Below are 23,728 nucleotides of genomic sequence, written 5' to 3'. Positions count from 1 at the left end.
GGAGTGGTAGGGACAGTTCTCCCACTTTCATATCCTCAAGGCTGGTCCTCCCATAACTCCTGCAATTTATGTGGGGGTAAGGGTGCTATCCTGAGTACTGAAGCTAGTGAGGGGTGAGGTCAGCTCTCCTGCTTTCATGGTCCTAGGGACCAGATTCCCAGGATGCTCAGAACTGGGATGAGACCCAGTTCTACATAGCCCTCATACATTAACATGTCTCCAGGCAGCAACCCAGACCAGAGAGGTCACCTAGTCTTTGGTAGTAACAGACCTTGATGTTACATGGTCTTGGACTCAGACATGGCCCCAGTAGTATCACATGCCTGGACCCCACCATGGTCCCAGGTGTCATCACTGGGTACTCACATCAGTCTGATCATCACTGCCCTTGAGTCTCCACTTAATTATGCACATATACTTCTGTTTCTCTTTCTCTTCCATTTCTCCACCACTCACTTTCTTTTCTTAGTGGTTTTCCCGAGTGTCTGGGATCATCTCAGGAGTGCTATGACCCATTTGTGCATTATGACACCATGTAAGGTTCATCTTGACCATGTTCTAACCCCTCACCTAGTCCTATGTGGCATCAGAACTGGTGATCATATCAGGCTAGCTCTCTGTCCAGGCCTCATATCATTGCTTTGGTGGACACCAAGGTTGCTTGTTGCCCAGGCTACCTGACTGGTCTCACATGAGGGTCATATGTCTTGGGCTCACCCCGACCTGATCCAGAGGTCACAGGCAAGGTTCTTCTAGTCTCAGGCTGAAAGTCCATCCCAGCCTGCATGGCACTGGTCTGCTGGTTGTCTCAGGCTGGCTCCCAGTTCAGACCCCACAGCACTGATCTGGTGGTCATCTCAGGCTCACTTTTTTCAGGAAATGCTAGGCTACTAATCATTAAGATGTTCATGGATCAGACCACTGAGCATTGACATAGCCTCTCTCCTCTCTGCCACCTACTGGCGTACATGTGACACAGCAGCAACACCTATAACATTTCTAGGAACAGGTGTTGGAAACAGTGCTATATTCTTATTGAGTTTCTATCTCATTGTATGAATTTCAACAAAGAGACTGATTTAAGATCCTGGCTCTGATTGTGTTATTGTTGCCTTATTGTTTGGTATGTATACATTCATGACTGCATGTCTGTTTTACAGACTCTTTTATTATGATTTAATATCCTTTTGTGTGGTTGAGAACTCTCTTTGATCTCCAGTCTACACCTTCTATTACTAATATAGCCACTTCTTCTTTGTCTGAACTAATGTTTGCTTGGTATTATCTTCCTCAGTGTTTTACCTTTAGAGGCTATACATGCATGAAGTGAGTTTCTTATATACAGCTTACAGTTGGATCACTCTGACAGTCTTGAGAATTGAATCTTTTAGGCTATTTGCACTTAGATTTAAAATGATGTATTAGTGCTTAGGATATTTTGCATTTTGTTTTCTGCTATGTGACCAGGTTTACATGTGTGGGTGGGTGCCTATTTGTGCTTGTGGGTAGAGATAAGACTATAACCTGGGAAATTATTCTGTTCCTCAGGAGCTATCAACCTTCAGGGGTGTGTGTGTTTGTGTGTGTGTGTGTGTGTGTGTGTGTGTGTGTGTCTGTGTGTGTGTCTGTGTGTGTGTGTGTCTCTCTATGTGTTATGTCTGCATGGTGTCTGTGTCTGTGTGTGTGCTCACACGCGTGTGTGTTTGGAGATAGGTTCTCTCACTAGCCTGGTCCATTTATAGAGTTGGCTAAGCTACAGATATAAACAGTCCAAGATACCTGTTTGTCTCAGCCTTGCCAACATTAGGATTCCAAGCATGATTCACCACATTCACCTTTCTTTCACATGTGGGTTCTTGTAATGGAAAGCCTGCCTTGGTGCTCACAAAACAAGTACAATACCTATTAAACTGTCTCTAGCAGCCTCTTCTGTAATATCTCTGCTCTGGTTACTTTTAATGACCATATGTGTGCTTTCTGTATGATTTTCATCAGTCTGCTTTTATTTGTCTACAATGTTTTTCCTCGTTCCTTTTTGTATATACGCTTTCCATAGTGAATGAACCAGAAAAATACCTCTCCAATACACCATCATTGTGCCAGTGGAAATGAAAGACAGATTCTTATGTTTACTTACATTCCTTTAACCTTTTTCTTTCATGACATAATGCCCTTAAAACTCAAGGGAAAAGAAAAGTCCATTTCCTCATTTGAGAATGTTCAGATTTCTACATCATTCTTGAAAGATACATTGATTCCTGCTTTCTTTCAGAATGTGAAGGATGTGCTTCCAGAAGGGAAATCATCATCAATAAAATTGTGCACTCACAGTAGATAAGGGGTCATTTTCCTCCTGCTGGACCAAAAGCTCTTTGAGTAGGGAAGATGCTTATCATTATTCCCTACAAGCTTCCTTTGAGCTCCCCACCAGAAAGGCAGGTGGACTGTGTAAAAGCACTAATTCCCTATTAGCCTCCTCTGCTGTCACCCTAGTGATGAGGAGAGAGGTGACTGTTCCTTGCAAATGCAGATGGAACTAGAATACCCACATGCACAGCAATGAAGCCACAGCAAAGGCACTTCCATTATACAGTGGCGTGGAAGTCTGCACTCATTACTTGATACTGTCTCTGCATGGTGCCCAGAGTATCTTAATTAAACCTTAGAAGGATTGATGTCTAGATTCCTCTTTCATGCTTTGTTGGCCTGCGTGGAGCCAGGACCATGGGTTACTTTCAGGAAATCTGTTGTCGACTAAGTTTGTCAAGCTAAGCTGTTACCTTCCTGGCTTTATTACTAGAAAAGACAGAGTTTGTTGGTGACTTTTTAAATATAGGTTTTTTTTTTTTCATTTCCATATTAACCATGCATCCTGTTCCAGTCAGAGGATATGCAAAATAAATAGTAACTCACAGCACTCAGTGTTGTGCTGTGTCTCAGAACACAAAGTTCAAATCCTGTTTGCCTACTTTTCTTCAATTTAGGAGCCTTCCTAGCTTTACTTTAAACATAATTTGCAGGATATTTATCTATCTGTAGGAAGGTTCACTACTGTTTATCAGAAGGAGTAGTTCTTATCAATTTTTCATTTTCTTTTCTCTTATAAGATTAAATCAAGGGTCTTCCACATTCTGAGCAAGTATTTTACCACTGAGCCCAAACCACAAATCCTTGCATGATTTTTAAAATATTATGTCTTCAAAGAGTAAACTTTCATTACATTTTGAGCAATGAAATCACTCCATGAAAATCCTGACATTCTGATGAAGGTGAACTGAAATTGTTTTTTCTTTCTTTTGACTATGGAGAAATGTTAAAAGTAATTTTAAAACTAAGAGTGAATAGAGTCAGAGAGAGAGAGAAAGGGAGAAAATTGATTGGACTAGAATGTTCACTGAAGAAGAGAGAGAGAGAGCTGGAGATGGAAAGGGATGCTATATTCACAGTAGAGTTATAAAACAATAAGGCTTCCACTGAAAGAAACATCTTTAGAAGATGTACACATGGGTTGAGAGAGTGGACTTTGTCAGAAATAAGCAATAATAAAAGAGCTGGGTGCTGGAGGCCCCAGTGATGGTCCTTTTGAAACTCTGTGTCTCCGCTCTGAGGAGGATTCTAGGGATTTGGCTATGAATTCACAGCTCTTGTGTTATAAAGATTTAAGCAAATCATTGCACTGAGGCTATCATCAATCTTTTGGGCCAGAAGTAAGTTTCTTTTGTTGTTTTCACTTCCATGACAAGCAGTTCTAAAAGACTAAAATCTTGGCATCTCATACATCTGAGCCAATAAGCTCCATAGTTTTGTGAGAAAGATCCAAGCACCAGAGTCTCCTCTTGGAAGACAACTTAAGACACTGTGACTCTTGTATACAGAGAGTCACTCCAGCATGGATTTGGAATAGCATAAACCTACATTAAAATAGAAGCATGAACTTAATATTATGTACATCTAACCATAGTGAGGAAGGTAATAATTACCAAAACTGCAACAGGTAAGAAACAACTTGAAACCAGTCTTTGAGTATCATAAGCCTTGACAAAAGATAAATAAAAACCAAGATTTTCAGATTCTTTGACACTTCACACTACTGTGGGACACAATTTTTCTCCCTTTGAAAATGGGTGACACTTTATTGTTTCACTTAGCTCATACATAAGACAGATCCCAGAATGAGTGGGAAAATATAAAGGTCATGATTTCCAAAGGGCAAAGGTACATTTGAGTATAACTAGAGATGTATCTCAACAGCTGAAGAAAAGAAGCAACGCTGATGGTTCAGCTCCTCAAATGAACAGCACCTGACCTTTTCACCGTAAGTGATCCTTCATACTAGCAGCTTTCATCCACTCCACCCTCACCCCACTTTGCTGCCTTGCACTGAACAGCACACAGTTTACAATCACACTGTGCTTTTGATATCATAAAATAGAACTGATGAGTGCCCCATGTCATTCTCACACTGAAGCTGCTGAGACCCCACCGGACATTGTATGGTTCTTTTGTAATTTGACTACTGAATAGCTTTGTGTGGACTGAACAGTCCCTGTGTGTGAAGAAGAGCAGAGATCTTTTTTTTTTTTTTTTTTTTTTTTTTTTTTTAAATTCAGGTGATGGATAGCATTGTTAGAATTTACACCATCATCCTCACCAGGGAGGAGAGGGACAATAAGAATAGAACACTAGCAGCCCTGGAAGTAATCTTAATCTCAGAGTGAGGACAACAGAAAAACAAGTGGGACAATGTAGGTGCTTTATATTAAGAAAATATGAAGTTGGTTAAACGTTTATAATATGGGCACTGTGTCAAGCCACAGCTGTCACAACTGTACTGCCATGCTTACTGCATGTAGAACTGACTCATAGTCCCTCAAGACAGAGCAGGGGTGCCTCTGTTTCTGCATATGCTGTGCTTTGTGCCTCTTTCTTCAACTAGCTGAGGAGGACTGTGGGTAGAAGTATCCAATTGATCTCTTGCAGGGTGTCATCTGAGAGACTGAATATGCACAACACAGCAGGTAGACCACGCACGATAATGCAGTTTCAACATACAAAGTTTGCAACAACCAGTCCAGAAACTCAGTTCACTGCTGTCCCATAGGCCTAAGTATGGCTTTGGTAATGGCTACCCACTGTTGCTTATTGCCCTACTTTCACTGCAACGTTAACAGAAAAAAGCCAAGTGCCAAGTGTGCTGCCCAGGTAATCACACAACTTCATTTTATGTACATATGTGTGAATGTATGCACGTATGTGTGCATTTGCTTATTTACTTACTTGATTGTTTAAAACAGCCTTTCTCCAAGTAGCCCTGGTTGTCCTGGAACTCACTCTGTAGAGCAGACTGTTTTAGGAACACAGAGATCCACCTGCCTTTGTCTCCTGAATGCTGGGATTAAAGGTGTGTGAGGGCTGGAGAGATGGCTCAGTGGTTAAGGGCGCCATCTGCTCTTCCAGAGGTCCTGAGTTCAATTCCCAGCAACCACATGGTGGCTCACAACCATCTCTAATGTGATCTAACGTCCTCTTCTGCAGATAAAAGCAGTCATATGCAATAAATAAAATACATAAATCATTTTTTAAAAAAGGTGTGTGCCACCATTTCCTGACTGACTTCATTTCTAATTAGCTCATGTCTGCCACCCCTCACCAGCAGCCTTTTGTTGATGGCTGAACTTGCCAAGACAGGGTAAGCAAGTCCTCAATAGTTCCTGCCTTGCAAATATGTCTGTCAGATACATTGGGCTAGAAGGCCGAAGATGACGCTCCCACATAGTAGAAGGTATTGGGTGACTGTCCAGGCAGTAAACTGTCACAGTCATTTGTCATTTTGGAAGCTGCTAACCTTGCACTTCTGGCTCACTCAGGTATTTAAGTTTTGTTCCTTCTCAAATTTCTGATGGGGTTGAAGACCAGATAGTTTACTTTAGGGCTTAAGGTGTTATCAGATCAAGATATATGTGTTAAGTTGATAGAGATGAGATATGATCGACATTGTTCTTCATTCAGAAATTTAGACCCAACAAGATAGGAAAGATGTTTACTTCAAGTTTGCCAAATACAAACAGCCAAATCACTATGAATGTAACATTTATATAATTCCTGATTGTCTCCTGGTTCTTCCTGCTGTATGTAGTTTATTTTATTAATGTGTAATAATGTATATGTTAAACAGAAACATAATAAAATATAAAATAAAAGGAAAATAATGGAAATGCTTACTTGCTCCCTTCTAATTTGTAGTAATCTAAGTTTTTTATATATTTGTATCCTGTGACCATGATGAACTCTTGCATCTTTCAGTTTATAGCATATTATCATAAAATATTAAAGTGATACAAAGTACAAAGGTGCGGAAGTGAAGTATTTGTCTACATAAGAACACGTTTCTCTGGTTCATCCTCAACAATGAGAAATAAATAGTGGTTTAAATTCACAGATGTCATTCTTACTGATTTTTAAATGAGGTATAAGGCAAACTACTCTAGCAGATCAATTTCACATACTAATATGACAACAAATGTGCAAGAAATTGTTTATTTTTCCTATTTTCCCTTTTCTTTTAAAGTGATTTCCTTCTCAACCAGCATTTCAAAGATGAGCATGGTTATAGAATGGCAGACTCAATTTCATTAAGCTAGCACCTCATCCTACAGCAGTCTACAGAGTGAACTTAATGCTGCCAAGATTCCAAAGGATTATTTTGTAATCAGCAAGCTTATTCAAAAACATCCTTCAGGTATCAAGTGAATTAGAATATTCGAACCAAGTTTTATAGTAGAGGGACAGAACATCAGATTTCAGGCTTAATTTTGATATCAAAATGTTATTGAAATGACGGGCACACAGATTAAAGAATGTAGTGGAATGTACAAATGTGTATCAATACAAAAATACCCAGTTGATAAGTAACTAAAGTACACACAGACACACACACACACACACACACAAACACACACACACACACATTCATTCTGTTATTTTCTGTACTTTCTAATTTATGTGAAGTTTAACTCTAAATAGATTACTGGATAGTCTATCAAAATTTTGAATGGAACTTTTGAGACAAACACCACCTCTAGTATTAATTAAGAGACTGCTAGACGCCATGTTAAACAACTCTCAGAACTCCAGGAAGTATAAGTTTTAGCGTTTTATCCTCTTGGCATTCATTTTTTTTCCCTACATAACTAAAGAAGAATTGTTGAATTGTTCACTCCTTCCCACCCAAATCCTTCTCCATCTCCTTTAGATAAAGACATGCAAGGAATCTTCAAGAACCCCAAGTCGTACAAAGAATTCTTTGGTGCTTCTTTATCTGTGGTTCTCTAGTCATGAAATCCCACTTGTCAATTTTTTTACCTTAATTCTTGGGCAAATTGGGTCCTATTCAATAAGTTCTTTCCTACACCTGTTATGTGTGTAGAGTAGTACTAGCTATGTTTTCTTCTAGCACTTTCAGGTGTAGGTTGCTGACACATTGGAACGAGATTCGGTGTAGGATGATAGACACAGGCCTAATTTCATGCTTCTTCAGGTGGTCACCAGGTTTTCCCAGCACCATGTGTAGAAGATGCTTTCTTTTCTCCAGCTTTGTTTTTGGTGTCTTTGCCAAGTGTTAAGTGGCTGACATTAACTGACCTCTTGTTGGGAGCCTTCAGTTTGATTCCACTGGTCTACATGTCTACTTTTCTTCTAATACATATTGTTTTGTTTTGTTTTGTTTTTTTGCGGTGCTTTTAATACTAGGCTAATGTATTTTAATATCTAGAACAATAATCCCTCCAGCATTGTTTTTTTTCCCCCAAGATTGCTTTTGCTATCTGGTGTCCTTTGTGGTTACATATCAATTCTGGACATATTATGTTACTTCTGTGAAGAATGAGATAGAGATTTTCATTGGAATTGCATTGAATCTGTAAATAGCTTTTGTTACAATGGTAATTTTCACAATCCATACGCATGTGACATCTTTCTCTTTTTCTAGTGTCTCTATCTCTTTTTACAGGTACTTAAACTTTTCGTTGTAGAGGTTGTTTACCTCTTTGATTGGTTTTATACCTAGATATTCTTTTCCTTTGAGGTTATTGTTAATGGGAGTAAGTCCGTGCTCTCATTATTGCATGTTTGGTGTCCATAGTAATGTCAAAAGCTACACCCATAAATTCTCATCAACTTCCCTGCATAAACATAAGTTGAAAAAGGATCATAACAATAGACATGCTAAAGTGGACCTGTAAAGACCACAAGATCTCAACCCTACGCAAAGAACTAGATACAACTAAGAAATACTAAGTGTGAAAGAAATAGTCTTCTCCAGGGAAGATCTTGCCATTTGGCTACACAATACCAAACAATCAGCCTTAAAAACAAACATAGAAATAACACTCTAAAGTCTGAGCAGATTGTATTCATGTGTTTAGGGATACATATGTGTAATAATACACATAAATGTCTTTAATAAAAGTTAATGAAAAAAGATGCTATGAATATAAAATATAGCAAGAAGAGGTACATGAGAGGGTCTGAAAGGCAGAAAGGGAAGAGGAAATGATAGAACTATATTATAACCTCATAAAAGAAATAGATTTTAAAAGGAATTTAAAAGTGTGATTCAAAAAATCATAACCCATAATTAAGTGTCACTAAATTTAGCTTCATCGATGGTATGATTTAAAGTTTCTCTACTAAAGTCTTAATGAAATAAAATGGTAAACCCGAGAGTATTCAGAATCACTTGATACCTTGCAGGACTTACATCTAGGACACAGAAAATGTATAAATGCAATTCTTAAGACATCAAACAGCTTGGTTTTTAAAATGAACAAGTATTTTTACTGCTTATTTAACGAAGGAGGTACGACCCCCAAACAGCAAATAAGTAAGTATACATACTTCCCAGGAACTTCCAGGGAATTTAAATCAAAGCTTCAAATACTGGTCTAAAAAAATAAATAAATAACCACAGGAAAAAGGGAAAACAATGAGAGCTACTTACAGAGTATTGGACAGGTGGTAGTTCTACATACTGCTGGTGGGGCTGACTTGTTTGTTCCTTGTAATATGATGTAACATGATTGCTTGTGACTCAGTATTTCAACTCTCCAATACTTGCTTGAGATTTGAAAAAGAGTACTCTGAGGCAAACCTTCATGTAAACACAATGCAAATGTAATGTATGGTAATGCTTCTGCCCCTCTATTCACTATCACAAAATAACAATCAGCAACTCGAGAGCTTACACTTGTGAAAGCATTCACAGAAAGAGACAATGGAGGAATATATGGCATTCAAAAATATCAAGCACCCAACAATGTGGTTATATCCAAATACACTTTACATGTATTGACATCGTGAAAGACATAAGCATGCAGGAAAGGGAAGAAGGTCAGTGGTTATGTTGAGTTACGGTTGAAAAGGAAACGTTTGGGGCTGAGGAATTTTGAATTTTGGGAAGATCATGGACCGATCAAAATTTCTATTTTTCATAAAGTGGAATAAGTGAATCTGACTATGTTTTTATATGAAAACTATTTTTATCTAGGTATAAGTAGCATTAAAGTCAAAGGCATCAATGGATTGACTGCTGAACTATGCACTGGACTTGGCTCACTTCAAGCAGTTGTTCCTAGGACCTGTGTTTTGGGGATGCTGACAAAAAGAAGGGTTGGGCAGCTGTATCTGAGGTGTTGAGAATGCTTCCTTCCTGTGTCTCCTCCAGGCCTTGTTGCTAATAATTTACTTTGTATGAGAGAGAAAAATCTGCCATGAAAAATGAAGATGGTGCTGAAGGTGATCAGATAACTCAAGATTTGCTCTGAATGACCTCAAATCCTCAACTTCCAAAATTCAATAAAAATAAGACCAATGGGTTCTAAAAGAAAAAAGAAGGTGAATATGCAATATATGAAAAGGTGATCATTTTAAAAATAATGTGTAATCATTATTAAAACATTAAAAATTGAGTTTGTAATATACTTTAATTGTCTAGCTCTATGTAAATTCTATTGAAATTTTATATTAATGTGATGAAGTCTAAAATACTTTAAAATTTAGTTGTGCATTCCTTATGTGTTGTTTTATCATACACCCTATCCAACATTGCTACTTCAATTGTGCTTAGTAGGGATACCATTGAGTTTAGTTCGAGTAATTAAAAATACCCAAGCAGTTTGTATTTCTGTGCAAGGAAATAGAACCCAATGCTAGGATTAGTGGTTAGTTTGGTCATAGAGTTTAAAGTACCCCATTTCCCAGCTGTGCTGGGTTATTATATAGTTTCCTGGGAATATGTAAAGTTGAATTAATAAGCTTTTATTTTTATTATCTTTTAGTATATTTTTGCCTTATGGAAATGCAGTCGACATTGAACAGTATGGCTATTTTACATGCTCAAATTATACATTTGGAAATAAGCATAGGACTTCAGACGCCATCACACAGCTAAGACTCTTAGCATGTCCATCATACTTTCCTTGTGTCCTTGTGCCTCATTTTGTTCCCTTTGGTTTCATTCCATTTGGTAGGAACCCTTAACACAACAGCTACTCCCTTAACGCAACCCAAAGTGCACAATTCCATATGCTAACTACAGATAATAAGCCATACAGCAGACCTTAGAAGTTGCTCATCTTACAGAAGAGAAAAATGTATAATATTAAAGAACAATACTCCACCTCGTCTTCCCAGATCCTGCAAGCACCATTCTATTCTCAGATTTTTACAAATTGTATTTTTTTTTTAATAAAATGTCAAGAACTGTAGATAGTGCACTTCTTGTACATTCAGGTAATTTATTTTATTCCTTCTCAAGTCTCATATGGGATTGAAGACCACATAATTTAGTTTTACAATTAAGCTTAGTTGTTTAGGGCTTAAGGTGTTTTTAGGTCTAGATAGATGTTTTAAGTTGATAATGATGAGATATGATAGAAATTGATTTATCTTCAGAATTTTAGACTTACCAAGATAGGAAAGGTATTTTATTCAAAGCTGCAAATACAAATAGCCAAAACACTATGATGGTAACATATAATTCATAATTGTTTCATGGTTCTTTTTGCTGTAGGTAATTTATTGTATATGTGTGTATTAACAAAAATGTATATGTAAAAACTAAAAAATGTATTTAATAAAAGTATATTGAGAAAAAATAAACAAAATATCAAGAAGCCATGTGGTGTCTTTTCTTCACAGATGTGTCTATTGTAGTCAGAACAACACCCTACAGTTTCATCCATAGGCTGAAAATAAAAGTATTTCCTATGTTGTCAAAGGCTGGATAGTATTCCATTGTATGTATGCCTAGCATAGTTTATTTATCCATATGTTGTCTGTGAACATACCTTGGCTACTTTTATGGAAAGAGGACCAAAATATTTCCTTCATTAAATGCCAGGATCATAGCTGACACTGATAAAACAAAACAAACATTAATAAGAGAAATTACATTATTTGATGTGACATGGGAAGGTTAAAAAATTCCATTATGATAAGCTGACTCAGATAGAGAGAATGGCAGTGACCATTTGCTTCTAGAGCATTTTCCCCTGTTTCTGGAAGTATTTGGTGCAGGGATATTATGTTCTGAACCCAACACTTATGGGTGATAGCAGAATAAACGTGCCCTGAAGATATTTCTTTAAAACCCTTTCCACAATTGATATGTCTTTCTACATTCTAGCTAGCAATGTCCTAGGAATTTTTTGATCTAACTCATATGAAAGTAGGAAAAACATCCGAATTCACTCTACCCAAGAAGAGTCTGATCAACACCTTGATGGCTCGCTGCCACTCTAGATTATGGCCAGTAGGGTATAATATTTGTGTCCAAACATATTTTACATAATTGCTCGTATTCTATTAAATCCAAGCTAATAAATTACTTTATACTTACTTTTGGCGTTATTATCTTTGAAATCATCTCATGTCACATCAAACTTTTATTTGAATAATCTAATTTCTCTTATTAATGTTTATTTTATTATAGCAGTGTCAGCTATGATCGTGGAATTTAATAAAGGAAATATAATATTCTGGTCCTCTTCCCATACAAATAATCATACACACACACACACACACACACACACACACACACACACACACACACACACACACACGGGAAGATAGCCTATTGGGTAAATAGGATTGTACTCAGGTTCCTGTTCTTGCACGTCAAAAGTGACTATTCATTGTCTATCCTAAAGAATTAGGAAATAATACATTTCAATTTGGATTAAGATACTACAGCCATGGCAACTCTCTCTTTCTCTCTCTCTCTCTCTCTCTCTCTGTCTCTCTCTCTCTCTCTCTCTCTCTCTGTTTCTCTCTCTGTGTCTCTGTCTCTCTGTCTCTGTCTCTCATGCACGTGCGCTCTTGTGTGTGTGAATGTAAGTACATGTGAATGTGCAGGTGAGTGTCCATGTGTGGAAAGAAGAGGAAGAAGAAGAAGAAGAAGAAGAAGAAGAAGAAGAAGAAGAAGAAGAAGAAGAAGAAGAAGAAGAAGAATTCTCTATGTAAGATTTGTTTCATGCAGTCTCTAGCACTATGTATGACCATTCATGTCTTTTTTCCACCAGCAGGTGGAGAAATCTACTGCACTACACATCCCTTCAGCTAGCCATCAATGAGTTTTTTGTTAAGTCGTGGTTGATTTTTCCTTAGCCTGCATTCAGAATGAGTGATTTTTTTCAGTAACAGACTCTTACCATCAAGTTATGGAGCTAAAAGTAAAAGCAATCTCAATAGCCCATATAGATCTGAATGCCTCTGTAGGCCCCCAGACACATAACTCATAAGAAAGCACCCATGTTTCGTTCTGAGATTTTTATTTATTAACCCATGTTTTCTGGGAGCAGCATTGTCCATCTATGCTGGGTACCTCTATGATGGTACAGTGGCAAGACTGTGATGTTGATTATATTTAAAGCCTGATGCTCAGAAGGGAATTCCTGACTGTTGTCATATACATGGTCAAAACACATGGCTAAGGAATTCATAGGACCCAAATGAAGTTTTTCTAAATGGCCAAATTATGAAACTTCCTTCTAAATATTTATGGCTATGTCTATAGATTTATACTGTTTTAAACTTTGGTCAGAAAAGCTTCTTACTACAGTGGGTAGTGGTCAATGCAGAGACTCATAGCTGTTCAAAGTGCTGGAAATGAGTGACTCTGAGTACTTTGGTCATCTATAGTGGGAGATCTGCCGGCAAGGTTCAGGGGACATCACAGAAGAGGAGATGAAAGAATATAAGAGCTTGGGGAAGAGATTTGTGAAATGCTGTCCTCTGGACATGGCATAACTGTTGCACACATCAAATTACAGCATCTATTGTTACCTGTCCAAGACTTTCACAAAATCAAGCCATTAAAATTTTCAAAATAAAGTTGGAAGGGGATCCCAAGCTTCGCTATATCTGAAGAGGTATTGGCAGCTGGTGATTGCTAAAGCAGGGAGGGTTTTTCTTCTTTGAGGGATGACTAAATACAGATTGCCTGTGACCCAGTGCATGACCCTACAGCTACACACATCTGAGAAGCACTGAATGGACCTAGTGTGTTATAAATAAAATAATACTTGGAGCTGGAAAGAATATGTGTATGTCAGGACCATGGGGATTTGGAGGGAGAGAGCAGAGGCAGATATGATCAAGAAATATTTTATAAATGTATGAGATTTTCAAGGAACAAAAACTAAAAATAAATATTACAAACTAAATGGATGTTTTAAAAGACTAAGAAAAGAATTTGAATTTCTTATGCATATATTTACCTTGGCAATTTAGAGCCCTTGATAAGTGGTTTCACATTAGTTCAATGTTGCTAGACTAAAATGTTGTTTTACAATCTATTTGAATTTTCTTCACAATTAGTTTCAATTTAATTGACCAAAATGACCAAGCCTAATTCTAAGCAATAGTCAATGGATGATTGAGAATCATGATCCTTCCAAACAAGGTTTCTTCTATTCCTAGAATGGGTTAAAAGATTCATCAGATCCAACATGAAATACATAATCATGAACACATCCACTCTGAAAATGTCTTCTCATTATTAGTTTTGCCTTGACCTTCTAAAAAGAATGCCATGCACTTGATTCAGGAAACCACCAACATATACTTGACTAATTAAATCTTGACTCAGATATGTGGTTGTTCTTCTTTTCAGATATGATTTACTCAACGGATTATTTCTCTTTAAGAGTAGCAAAGTTCTCAATGTAAGCATATGTCCAAGTATTACCAAGTACACTACATAAGAATTGCAGAAGACTTAGAAAACACATAAAGAAAAAGAGGACAGTTCAGTGACATGTTAGCACCGTGCACATAGAATCGCGGGAAAGGAAAGAGAAGGAGGGAAGGCAGGAAAGAGGAGTAAAGGAAATAAGAATTGGTACAGAGGAGAAGAAAGGAGGTAGGGAAGGAGAAAAGGAGGCCACTAAAGCCATATCTTTCACACAGAGAAACAGAGGCACATCAAGATTTATCACACATTGCAATTAACCAAGTCAGCATCAGCAAATGACATACACAAACACTTAAAATTCAGTCATACAATTCACCAAAGATCCAAGTTAAGATCTCCTTAAAAATATGAAGAGCAAAGAGAAGAGCGCCCAGTCACTCTAGCATAAAAATCTGAAATGGAATTGTTGGGAGTGGTTTCTTCTGCACCTGATCTGAAAGTCAGAAAAGATATCATCAAAGAAACTAAACCACTCTGGTATATACTGTGATTTTTTTAAAAAAAGGAGTGGGCGGTAGATGGCTATTTTAAAAGCAGGGCACAGATTGAAAGAGAGACCTTGAGGTCTGTCACTTCAGAGTTCCCTTTTCTGTTGTGACACAATGGTCATATTTCGCAGGGCCTCTAGGTCAGCCATTTAGAATGACTCTTTCTGCTTAATAAGCCTTCTGATTGCTTGATTGTTGTCATTGTTTCTGCTGCAATCTTTTGCTCCAGCAAATAGGATGCCATTCCCCTTCTTTCTTGGCACTGCCGCAGCCCTTCTGGAAGAGACTGCTGTCCCAGAAGTCAACGCTGCCCATCACTGTGGCATTTGTAAGGGAACTCTCAATGCAGGGCAGCAATTCCAAATTGCATACCATCTGGGTGAAACATGAGCAGAACTGCAATAAATCACTCATCATGTTGTGAAATTTTATGGAAATTCATATAATTTTAAAAATTTTATCACGTGGTTATTCCCCCAATAGATTTATAGCAAGCAGATTTATTTGCTAATAACCTCATGATTGTAGCTTCATTTGTTAGTTGCTTTATGCCTTGTGTAAAAATGTCATCTTTTTATCACTAGCAAGGGAGCCTTGATTCAAAACCTTTTAATACGTTGGCTTTTGTGTACATGGGTTTCAGTCATTCACTGTGCTTCACCAAGTCTGAGTCCATGGTAATAGCATTTTAAGAACATTTCTATAATAAAGAAAATCTTTAGCATTATGTTTTGATTGAGTTTTACCTTTATCCTACTGTGACATGTATACTTCTCATACAATAAAACTGTAGTTTAGATCAAAAAGGGAAAAAAACCAAGATTGACTAAAAGGGATTTAGTGTGATTTTCCCAATACTTTCTAAGGGAAACACACAGCATTATCACATGAACAGAGGTGGTGAGCAAGCATGCACAGGAAATGTGAAGCAATGAGAAAGCTCTAGCAAAATTATTTCCAACTGAAGAAATGGAAGAGATTAGAGTGGGCTTTCCTGAACTGGGAGAGATGGCTCAATGATTCAGAGCATCTGCTGCTCTTGCAGAGGGCTCTGCTTCAGGTCCCACCACTCACATGGTGGCCTACAACCGCTTGTGGTTCAAAGGGATCTCACTCCTCTTCCTGCCTCTGAGGGTACCAGGCGTGCACACAGTGCATGTGCATACACTCATGCACATGAAATAAAAAGAAATAACCTTTTAAATGGCCTTCTTTCCTTCACTTCTCTTCTGCACATCTTACCTTCACAGAAGACATCACACATGGCAATATCCCTGTGGAATTTAAGTTGAATGGATTGAAAAGTAGATCATGCTAAAGCACAAATGAATAGACATAGGACAGTGGCATAGCATGGGTACCACAAGGTACAGACCACACATAGGCTTGGATGATTCCCTTCTCTTACTTTACTTCAGAAAACATATTTTCTTGGAGCCTATCTTTCTAAACAGTAGTAAAGTTGGTATTTTTCACACAGTATGCTGATTATGTGGACCAAAAAAGCAGCTATTAAAACATGAAAGGACATTGGTGTTAAGAATAATAAACTAGTACAGATGCTATGGAAATCTATTTGGATGTTCGTCAAAAGTTGAAAAATAGAATTGTCATATGATAATACTATGTCACTGCTGAGGGATTAGTCAGTTTACTATGGAAACACTTATATACAGGTTTGCTGCAGCATCATTCCTAACCAGTGTAATTGTGAAGTCAGCCTAGGCATCTATCAATGGATGAGTCAGTAAGAAAAAAAATATGGCCTGCAAATTAAACTGAGTTGTATTCAAGCAGAAAGAAAAATAATGCCATTTGTAGGAAAGCAAATGTAATTTGGGATCAATGCATAAAGTGCTAGCCTCACAATGACATCTTTTTTTTTCCTTTTTTTATTATTAATTTATTCAAATTACATCTCAGTTGTTAGCCCATCCCTGTATCCTCCCATTCCTCCCTCCCTCCCGCTTCCCCCCCTATTCCCCTACCCTATGTCTGTGACTGAGGGGGACCTCCTCCCCCTGTATATGTTCATAGGGTATCGAGTCTCTTCTTGGTGACCTATTATCCTTCCAATGACATCTTTACAAGTTTCCTTCCTCAGTGTTATCTGATAAAGGAAATACATATATAATAGGATATAACAGTGAAGGAGGACTATTAGGAGAGAAAGAGACACGTTGAGAATAAGAAAGGTAATTGAGAGGGAACATAAAAGAAGAACATTCTGGAACATATTGGAAGAGGAGACAACTTCCTGACCAGAACACCAACAGCCCAGGCTTTAAGGTCAACAATTAATAAATGGGACCTCGTGAGGCTGAGAAGCTTCTGTAAGGCAGGAGACACTGACAACAGAACAAAGCGACAGCCTACAGACTGGGAAAATATCTTCACCAACCCTACATCTGACAAAGGTCTAATATCCAAAATATATAAAGAACTCAAGAAATTAAATACCACCAAACCAAATAACCCAACTGAGAAATGGAGCTTGGAACTAAACAGAGAATTCTCAACAGAGGAATATCAAATGGCTGAGAAACACTCGAAGAAATGCTCAACCTCCTTAGTCATCAGAGAAATGCAAATCAAAACAACTCTGAGATTCCATCTTACACCCATCAGAATGGCTAAGATCAAAAATTCAAGCGACACCACATGCTGGCGAGGATGCGGAGAGAGAGGAACATTCTTTCATTGCTGGTGGGAATGCAAACTAGTACAGGCACTTTAGAACTCTATCTGGTGCTATCTCAGAAAAATGGGAATAGGGCTTCCTCAAGACCCAGCTATTCCACTCCTTGGAATATACCCAGAAGATGCTCCAGACACAACAAGAAAATCTGCTCAACCATGTTCGTAGCAGCCTTATTCACAATAGCCAGATCATGGAAACAGCCTAAGTGTCCATCAGTAGAAGAATAGATAAAGAAACTGTGGTACATATACACTATGGAATACTACTCAGCTATTAAAAACAAGGAATTCCCGAAATTTCTGGACAAATGGATCGAGCTAGAAAGGATCATATTGACTGAGTTAAACCAGGAACAGAAAGAGTCAAATGGTATATACTCACTTATATCTGCATACTAGCCCAAGTCTCATGAAAGTCTTCACTTACCAGGAAACTGGGACAAAGGGGAGGACATCCTATTGGGACTCTAGATGAGAAAAGTATGGGAGAATAGCAAAGTAGAAGGATCCAGAGGGTCCTAGAAACCTACAAGAAGAACATTATGATAGGCAGATTTGGGCCCAGGGGTCCCGCTCAAACTATGGCACCAGCCAAGGACAATACAGGCCATAACTTCAAACCCCTACGCAGATCTATCCAATGGACAGGACATTCTCCACAGTTGAGTGGAGAGTGGGGTATGACTTTCACATGTACTCTGGTGTCTCCTATTTGACCATGTCCCCTGGAGGGGGAGACTTGGTGGCACTCAGAGGAAGGATAGCAGGCTACCAAGAAGAGACTTGATACCCTATGAGCATATAAAGGGGGAGGAAGTCCCCCTCAGACACAGTCATAAAGGAGGGGATTAAGGGGAGAATGGGAGGGAGGGAAGAATGGGAGGATACAAGAGATGGGATAACCATTAAGATGTAACAAGAATAAATTAATTAAAAAAAATAATTGGGCACTAGCCCAAAAGACAAATCCCATGAAAGTCTTCACTTACCAGGAGATTGGGCTAGATGCTAGATGTGAGGGCATCCTACTAAGACTCTAGGGAAGAGAAATATAGGAGATGAAGAAATAGAAGGACCCACAGGGTCCTAGAAACCTACAAGAAGAACATCACGGTAAGTGGATGGGGGCCCTGGGGGTTTGCTCAAACTATTGCACTAACCAAGGACAATACAATAGTAAACGCTGAACCCCTACTCTGATCTAATCAATGGACAGGACATTCTCCACAGTTATATGCAGAGCAGGGACTGACTTTACATGAACTCTGGTGCTCCATATTTGACCACCTCCCCTTGGAGGGGAGGCCTGGTGGCACTCAAAGAAAGAATAAGCAGGCTATCAAGATGAGACTTGATAGCCTATGACCATATAGTGGGGGAAGAGGTCCTGCTTGGTCATAGACCTAGGGGAGGGGAATAGGGTGAAAGCAAGAGGGAGGGAGGAATGGGAGGATACAAGTGATGGGATAACAATTGAGTTGTAATATGAATAAATTAATAAAATTAAAATTAAGAGGGGGAGACCTGGTGGCACTCAGAGGAAGGACAGCAGGTTACCAAGAAAAGACTTGATACCCTATGAGCATACACAGGGGGAGGAAATCCCCCTCAGGAACAGTCACAGGGGAGGGGAATAATGGGAAAATGGGAGGGAGGGAAGAATGGGAAGATACTAAGGATGGGATAACCATTGAGATGTAACAAGAATAAATTAATAAAAAAATTTTTTTAAATAATAAAAAAATTAAAAGTTAAAAAAGAAAAAAGATTACAAATAAAAGTTAATAATTTGTTTGAAATTTTAAGATCTGAAATTGAGAAACGTGCTAATGATATTTAATAGATAGTAACTTTATTCCTACAGTTAATAAGATGCATTGAAAACAGTGACTAGGGACATTCGTATACTTCAGTAGTTGAAGCAATTTATTTTAATTTATTCCTAAGAATCTCAAGCATATATTAACAGAATTTCCTTATTATGAACTAATTTTATTCAAATATTTTTGTTCTTTAATAATTCGATCAAATTTTATTTTTTTAAGTACTCTCTCATCATATGTGAGTTTAGAAATGGACAGTTTCCACTTTAAATTCATTGTCAAATAATATGGTCCTTTTCTTCTAATGCTACAGATTCATCTTTTCTTCATGGTTCTTTTCATCACATTTTTTACTTCGTTATTCCTTAGACTGTAAATAAAAGAGTTTAATAAAGGAAATACAAGGCTATATAAAAAAAGAAAGAACATTATCTGCATATACTGAAATGTCATAATTTGTACCTGAACACTTTATACAATTAAACAAACTTTTTAAAGAGGGAAAGATTTATCATTAAAGAAATAAAGGGGCCTGGCAAGTTGGTAATGTGCCATCTGCATATGCATAAGGATTTGACACTCAAACTCCAACACCGACATACAAAGCCAGGCTTAGAGATGGGTATCCACCACTGGACAGATGGAAACCCGTGGACCTTGGGGCTCACTGACTGGGGCCATCTAGCCAATTGAAGAGCTCCTATTTCAATGAGAGCTCTTGTTGTAAAAAACTAAAGTGGAATGGGTTTGAAGAAGACACCCACATCAATTTCTGGCCTCCACACACATGCATACTCACTTATGTTTTCACATGCACAAGTACAATGAAAGAACACACACACGTACATACATACACACACACACACATACACACACACAGACTAAAAAAAGCAAAGAAAGCTTATGTTCCTAATTGCACTGAAGGAAGCTTACATTTGCTAAGGTTGGTTATTTCCAAGTTTGTTTTGAGATGTGATATTTTATAGGACTTTGTGGCCAGTGTTCATAACGAGCTCCTCCAGCTTTTTCAGTTCCTGATTCCTGGATGTTGTCACTACCTGCACTCTGCCTCTGTTTCCCCCCCACCCCCCCACATCACAGGATGCTGTCACTACCTGCACTCTGCCTCTGTCTCCCTCACACATGTCATAGAGGAAACATAGGAAACCCTCCTTCACTTAGGCTCATCCTTCTGTCAAAATCCTGTGTAAACTTCATTCTCTTAGTAAAATTATGAAATCATAAATAAACCAAATTTTGATTTATCAAATAAATTATTTTAGAATTCTACATTCACACATGTATAAACTATTACCCGCATTCTTCCCACACAAGCTGATTTTATGAAAGGGCTGGTGCTCATGTTCCTTTTCTACTGCATTCCTCTGAGACTTCTAGGATGCCCGGAATCCTTCTCTCTTAAGTTACTGATCTCCCTGTTTCAAATATGGATAAAGAAAAGGAAAGCTTTCCATGTATGCATCCTGTCTATCCAACACAGTGCTGTTGGTCAGCTGTGGTCTTTAACATTTAGCATTAATAAAACAGACAATAAGTGGGCTTGGGGCTCAGTAAGTAAGAGCAGCTGCTTTTTAAATATGAGGACCTGAGTTATAATTCCCAGTAAAGAATGATGCAGTAGGGTCTCATCGTCTCCTCCTCTGTGTGAACACACACACACACACACACACACACACACACACACACACGTGCGAGCGCGTGCACGTGCACGCATACATACACAGATGTGTGTGAGCATACAGAGAGTGACAAAGGAGAAATTGGTGATAAGAGATGACTGCTGTCTCATTAAATTCTTTCCCACATCAAGTACATTGAAAATATAGCTCTTGTCTTTCACTGGTCCGTGGCCTCTGTCACTGGTTTTCCCTGTTTATAAGGATTTGTATGGACTATTTATTAACTTCCTGTGTAACTTAACTAATACTTAACAATTATTTCATTGTTGGTTCTTAGCCATAATTTTGCTGCTGTTATGAATCATAATGTAACCATGTGATATGCAGGATATCTGACATGTGACCTCCAAAAGGGTCACACCCCAAAGGTTGAGAACTATCTCATGGGTAGGTATCTACCTTTGAGTTTTTAATTTTTTGCTTCCTGCTACATTTACATTTCTCAGAGTCAATGCATAAACCACTAATTTGACACATAAATTGAATTTAGTTACCCAAACATGATAGTGCCATTTTCCAAGTATTTAATTTTCTTAGGTCCTTGATTTGTTTCCACTGAGGATGTCTGAGCCATTTACTTGTGTAAGTGAAGTGATATACTTACATACAACTTTTTATGCATTTGCATACATTAGTGAATATTTTACACAGCAGCATGATTTACATGTTTCCAGATTCAACAATATTCTAATGCATTAGAGGCCCCAATAAGACAGGAACCATCAGTTATACAAGCCATTAAGTGGAGAAGGATTAAGTTAGCTAAAATTTACCGGTGTGTGGTGCACTAAAGAACATTATCTGTTGCATAAATGCTAATATAATTCATGATTTCTACACTAGCCAAAACCAAAGTAACTTCACGTTAAGAATCTTGCTTGACTGAGCAAGACTATTTTGTCACAAGGGTTAGATAAATTTCCTTTGTTAGTAGGGAACTTTTATTACATGTCTTAATTTTTTATGGCGCTGTCTCAAAAGTTCTCTGTAAGTTTGTAATATACAGACATTTCTCTTTGTATACATATATTCAGTTATTTTTACTAGAGAAATGAAAGAATATGATATAACTGATGACTCAATCAATTTTAATTGATTCCCATCAGAAACAGGACTACACGTGGAAGTGTGACACAGAAAGAACCTTGAAACAATATTGAAAAATCTAGATGTTATGACACTTTTAGCACATGATTTCTCAGCAGCAGAACTCTTGACCTGTTTGGACTATGATTCTTATAGGGACTGTCCTATATACTATAGGTGTTCAGCAACAGCTCTGGTTTTTTCCTATGAATTCCAATAGCAGTGTCCTAGATGTGAAAAAAAGTCCCTGTAAGTTGTTAGATCTGTCATAGCAGTAACATTGCTAGAACCTGGAGAGTGCCAACACCCACAATACCCTGCAGCTCATGCCTTCCCTCTTTCTTTCCTGAAAAACTTTGAATCAAGAGGTGTTATGTGAAGCTCCTCAGGTAAGGACATTATGGAATATAGTGAGAGAACTGCAGTGTCCAGAGCAAGATATTTAAGAACATGAATTCAGAATTGCTCCAGGCTATCCCTGTTGACATCTTCTGTAAGGCTTTGGTATAGAACAATGGACAGCACAGGATGTCAAGGCATAGGAGGGTCAAAGGGTACCATGCCGGATGACAAGGAGTAAAGAGAGTCAAAGGGTACAGTGCAGGATGACTGACAGGGCATTAGGAGGGTCAAAGGGTACCATGGAGAAGGAAGGCAGTGCATACATCTGAGGCTGAAGGGTTGGAGGTAGTTGGACAAGTCAGTTCTGATTCTCATGTAAACTCGTGTGACAGTAGAAAAGTACATGGCATTGAGAGGATTTGATGACCTATGAGATAAAGGCCCCAAGACTTGTGGAGACACCCTGCAATGGCACAGCAGTCAGACGGAGAGAGTTCCACTAGTCAAGTGTTCGGAAAATTTGAACACTAGAACAAATAATATTCGTAAATGTTATAATCTATTGATAAAGATAAGGACACATGAATCTATACTAATAAAACACACAGATGGTATATACATGAACGTTTTCAGATTTTTAAAGTCAGTCTCCACAAAATATTTCCTAGTTAGTAAGAGAAAACAGTAACTTCAAAGAGGAAAATCCTGATAGACATGGCAGTAAAAAACTCATGAAGCCATTATCAAAAATAAGCCACATAAAAAATCATGTCCCAGAGAATAAAGAGGGATATGAGGAACATAGCATCGCTGTGAGATTTTCCTTTCAAATATGCAGAAGGTAAAAATCTATGGACAACAAACACATGTAAATAAAATAACAGAGAAATCTAAAATACTGAGACCCATAGTCGCTTCAAAAAGTCAAGGTAGCAAAAGTCAAGAAAAGCTGGAACAACTCTTCACCATATATATGCTATGCTGTAAGTTTCGGGTGGGATATCATATTTCATGGAGGGTTATAAACGTGAATATGACAACACTGATGTACAGGATTGAAAAGGGAATGGGGATAGACATGGCTTAGCAGTTAAAATGTTAGCAGTAAAAAGTTAAAATGGCTTGCGGATTTTGCAGAGGGCTAAAGTTTAGCTCCCAGCCCCTATGTCAAGCAGCCTACAATCTCCTGTAACTCCCGCTCCAGGGAATCCAACGCCTGGCTTCTACAAGAACCTGCACACAAGTCCATGTGCCCAGACACCGACACACACAGACACGGTTAGAAATAAAATGAATCATTAAGAGAAAATGAAAAACGAAGGAAGCATTATTGGAAGA

At 38.1% G+C, this 23,728-nt stretch overlaps 1 non-coding gene across 1 annotated transcript; it reads right to left on the bottom strand.

Moving 5' to 3' along the window:
• Positions 1-878: 878 nt before the first annotated feature.
• LOC127204817 (small nucleolar RNA SNORA17) lies at positions 879-1,010 on the bottom strand. The gene has a single exon (XR_007832518.1). It is a non-coding gene; the product is annotated as a small nucleolar RNA SNORA17 (small nucleolar RNA).
• Between the last annotated feature and the right edge of the window lie 22,718 nt (positions 1,011-23,728).

The sequence above is a fragment of the Acomys russatus genome, chromosome 20, assembly GCF_903995435.1.
Source record: "Acomys russatus chromosome 20, mAcoRus1.1, whole genome shotgun sequence".
Taxonomy (NCBI): domain Eukaryota; kingdom Metazoa; phylum Chordata; class Mammalia; order Rodentia; family Muridae; genus Acomys; species Acomys russatus.
Note: the sequence above shows the minus strand (reverse complement) of the source record. Positions and strands in the feature narration are given on the sequence as shown.